The following is a 5,000-nucleotide window of genomic DNA, read 5'->3' as shown; positions in this document are numbered from 1 at the left end:
CGCCAAAAATAGTCGTGAAATAGTCGTGAACGATGCGTAAACTGGAGTGAACTGGAGTGAACAGTGCGGGAACTGGCGTGAACTGGAGTGAACGATGCGGGAAGTGGCGTGAAATTTATAATGAAGAGAAACAAAAAGGAAACGAAAAAATTAATGAAAAGGAAAGAAAAATAAACCTAATAAATTTTTATATTTTCTGTTTTAATGTGAAAAAAAAATGATACCTTATTTCAAACTATTTCTATAACTTTATAATGAAGAGACAAAAAGGAAACGAAAAAATTAATGAAAAGGAAAGAAAAATATAAACCTAATAATTGTTTATATTTGCTGTTTGAATGTAAAAATAAGATGATGTCTTATTTCATGCACACACTTATTTTCCTCTATTACCAATCAAGACCTAAAACTTTTGTTTTAAATAAAAATGAACTGAAAAATAAACAAGAAATTTTTAAGTTTGCTGTTTGAATGTAAAAATAAAATGATGTTTTATTTCATCAACATACTTATTCTTCTTTATTACCTTAAAATGAAGAGCAAAACAATTTTTTTCTGCTTGCTGTTTTAATGTAAAAATAAAATTTCTTATTTCAACACACTTTTTTTCTCTATTACCTTAAAATCAACAGCCTAAAAACTTTTCATGTTTGCTGCTTTTAATGTTAAAATAAAATGCTTTCTTTATACTTGTACATATTTTATGTCTGCTATTTATATATAAATCAAATGCTTTCTTATTGAAACCAAAATAAAGGGGAACAAAAAATACAAACGAAAAAGATACGTTTCTTCTCCCCAATGCAATGGTGTCTCTGACAGAAAGCATTGTTGTCTCTTCCGAAGCCAATCCAAGAATGTCCTCGGGTTGGAGAAGCCCCGTTTTTATATGGAGTGGCCAATTCGTGAACTGGCGTGAACGATGCGTGAACGATGCGGAATGATGCGGAAAGATGAGTGAACGTGTCGTGAACTTGTCGTGAACTAGGCGTGCCAATTCGTGCCATGGCGTGAACGTGGCATGAACTTGTCGTGAACTATGCGTGAACGTGTCGTGAACTGGTCGTGAACAGTGCGGGAAAAAACCCAGTGCGGGAAAAAACCCAGTGCGTGGCAAAAATGCGCGCAAGTGTCAGGCAGGCTTTACTCCTATACAATTTTATTGGAAACCCCACAGAACAAAAACCTTGAAAAATTCCACTTTGCTAGCCTCTACAAATGCCATAAAATGATAAATTCCAAAGAACTATTCAACACCATACAAAACCTAGCACCTACTTCTCATTCACTCAGTGTGATGGTTGAAATTGTTTTGCAGCCATAAGTCTATCAAAGCGAGGACTCAGGGAGATGCGTATGTACGATCATTAATGAAACAAGGTGAGGATAATGTAAATTTCGTTCACCTTGCAGCCCTCCCACCCGTGGCCGCTGACCAATGGCAGGGTGTCAGAGATATCACGTTATCACGTCACGTATCACGTGACTTGGAGGAGTATCCGATTGAGCTATAATGGGAATTTAACGCTATTTTGGTAACACTGGCTATGGTTAATGTGCAGCAGACCACCCAACTTGTGACCAGTGTTGTACTCATCAAACTGGTAAAAGCCCTACTGGCTATTTCAAATACGTGTATAATGCATATGAAAAATAAATTATTCTCCAGAACCCTTTGTGACCCCTTAAGAAATCCCAAACGACCCGCCCCCCCCCCCCGGGGGTCACGACCCCCAGGTTAAGAACCACTGCCCTAGAGACTGACCTATCTCCACCCTAGCTGGGATTAGGGAGGGCCAGGCAATGGCTGCTGATGAATCAGCAGGGAATATGAGAGTCGATATTAGGTTTTAATTGATAACTTAATGAAAGGTAAGTTTAATATTCGCTTTATGTTTATTTTCATGTCCGTTATGTAAATGACCTTGGCAATTGAGCTTTTAGAGAAGTTTATTACTTGAAAAATAATGTACGCGACCCGTCAAATATAACGGCTAGATATTTAGATAGATATGCACAGGCATGCACTGTAACACATACAGATTCAACCCTTCCCAAACCCGGTTCCCTTCCCCGAGGGACGAGGAGAGTAGTTATACATCTGGCAATGCACTTGATCACGACTGAATATTTTATACACACACACACACACATACATATATATATATATATATATATATATATATATATATATATATATATATATATCTGTATCATCAGCCGTAACTAGTCCACTGTAGGATGGAGGCCTCAAACGTCTTTCCACTCGCATCTGTTTCTGGTCTTTCTATGCCAGTCTATACCAGCAAACTTTCTTAGTTTGTTAATCCATCGTGTTCTCTTCCCTCTCCTGCTTCTTTTGCAATCTCTATTGCTCTTTGAGTTGTAACTAGCTCATGTTCCAAGGATTTAGTAAGGCTCCAAGTTTCCGATGCGTAAGTTAATACTGGCAGGACCATCTGATAGAATATTTTTCTTTTTAGAGAAAGTGGTATCTTACATTTCATAATCTCCTTTTATTTACCAAAAGCTCACCATCCTCTGCTTATTCTTTATTTTTTTATTTATTTTTTTTTTCAATTTCGGCACCTTGTTCTCTGCATTTTCATTAAACATTATATATTTATTATTAATTCATATAAAAATTAGAATAGCGCCAACGTTATCCCTGCGTGTCGTAAGAGGCGACTAAAAGGGACGGGACGAGGGGGCTGGGAACCCCCTCTCCTGTATCTACATCCTGTGAGACAGCAACAAAGCGATGGAGCTGGGGGAGAGTGACTGCTCCCCGCACTCTAGTTTTGGGGTGTTTGAATGTGCGTGTATGTAGTACGATAGAGTGTAAAAGATGTGAAATTGGAAGTATGTTTAGGAATAGAAGGATGGATGTATTGGCCTTGTGTGAGACGAAGATAAAAGGAAAGGGTGAAGTGATGTTTGGTGAAATGTCTGGTAGAGTGTCTGGGATTGAAAGAGGAAGAGCGAGAGAGGGTGTGGCTTTATTGCTGAGTGAATGGATGACAGGTAAAGTAGTGGAATGGAAGGAGATATCATCTAGGTTAATGTGGGTAAGGGTTAGGTTGGGTAGGGAATGTTGGGCGTTTGTCAGTGCGTATGGGCCAGGTAGTGAGAAAAGTGAAGAAGAGCGGAATGAGTTCTGGAATGAATTAACTAGGTGTGTAGAAGGACTGGGTAGAAGGAATTATGTAGTTGTCATGGGTGATTTAAATGCTAGAGTGGGCGCTGGAGAGGTAGAAGGTGTCATTGGGAAGTATGGCGTACCAGGTGAAAATGAGAGTGGTGAGAGACTGGTGGATATGTGTGTTGAGCAAGAGATGGTGATAAGTAATAGCTTTTTCAAAAAGAAAGATAAAAATAAGTATACATGGGTAAGAGTGGCAAATGGAAGAGTAGTAGAAAGGGCATTAATGGATTATGTGTTGATAACTAAAAGAATGTTTGGAAGATTGAAAGACGTGCACGTGTTTAGGGGTATGGCTAACGGTATGTCTGATCATTTTTTGGTGGAAGGAAAATTAGTTGTAGCAAAAGAGTGGGGGAATAGAGTAGGTGAATGTAAAAGGGAGCTAGTGAGGGTTGAAGAGCTAATAAAATCGGGGTAAAAAGTAAATACCAGGAAAGGTTGAAAATGACATATGACGAAGTGAAAGTAAGAGAAACTGGCAATTTAGAGGAGGAGTGGAAGTTAGGAAAAGAAAATTTTGTTGGGATTGCAAGTGATGTGTGTGGCAAGAAGGTTGTAGGAGGCAGCATGAGGAAGGGCAGTGAATGGTGGAATGAAGGAGTGAAGGTAAAAATGGAAGAGAAAAAGAGGGCTTTTGAAGAATGGCTGCAGAGTAATAGTGTAGAGAAGTATGAAAAATATAAAGAGAAAAATGTGGAAGTAAAATGCAAGGTACATGAGGCAAAGAGGGCAGCTGACCTGAGGTGGGGTCAGGGATTGGGTCATTCATATGAAGAGAATAAGAAGAAGTTTTGGAAAGAAGTGAAGAGAGTAAGGAAGGCTGGGTCAAGAATTGAAGAGACAGTAAAAGATGGAAATGGGAGGTTGTTAAAAGGAGAGGAGGCAAGGAAAAGATGGGCGGAATATTTTGAAAGTTTACTGAATGTTGAGGATAATAGGGAGGCAGATATAATTGCTGTTGCAGGTGTTGAGGTGCCAGTGATGGGAGATGAGAATGAGAGAGATTACAATAGATGAAGTGAGGAGAGCACTAGATGAAACAAGAGTAGGAAAAGTGTCTGGTATGGATGGTGTGAGAGCTGAGATGTTGAAGGAAGGGGGTGTGACTACTTGAATGGTTGGTGAGATTGTTTAATATGTGTTTTGTGTTGTCAATGGTACCAGTAGATTGGGTTTGTGCATGTATTGTACCACTATATAAGGGTATGGGAGATGTGCATGAGTGTTGTAATTCAAGAGGTATTAGTTTGTTAAGCGTAGTTGGAAAAGTGTATGGTAGAGTAATGATTAATAGGATCAAGGATAAAACAGAGAATACAATCTTAGAAATACAGGGTGGTTTTAGAAGAGGTAGGGGTTGTATGAATCAGATTTTTACAGTAAGGCAGATATGCGAGAAATATTTAGCAAAAGGTAAGGAGGTGTATGTTGCGTTTATGGATCTGGAGAAAGCGTATGATAGAGTTGATAGGGAAGCAATGTGGAATGTGATGAGGTTATATGGAGTTGGTGGAAAGTTGTTACAAGCAGTGAAAAGTTTCTACAAAGGTAGTAAAGCATGTGTTAGGATAGGAAATGAAGTGAGTGATTGGTTTCCGGTGAGAGTGGGGCTGAGACAGGGATGTGTGATGTCACCGTGGTTGTTTAACTTGTATGTTGATGGAGTGGTGAGAGAGGTGAATGCTCGATTGCTTGGACGAGGATTAAAACTAGTAGATGAGAATGACCATGAATGGGAGGTAAATCAGTTGTTGTTTGCGGATGATACTGTACTGGTTGCAGACACAGAAGAGAA

The sequence above is a fragment of the Palaemon carinicauda genome, chromosome 26 (assembly GCF_036898095.1).
Source record: "Palaemon carinicauda isolate YSFRI2023 chromosome 26, ASM3689809v2, whole genome shotgun sequence".
In the NCBI taxonomy this organism is placed as follows: Eukaryota; Metazoa; Arthropoda; class Malacostraca; order Decapoda; family Palaemonidae; genus Palaemon; species Palaemon carinicauda.
Note: the sequence above shows the minus strand (reverse complement) of the source record.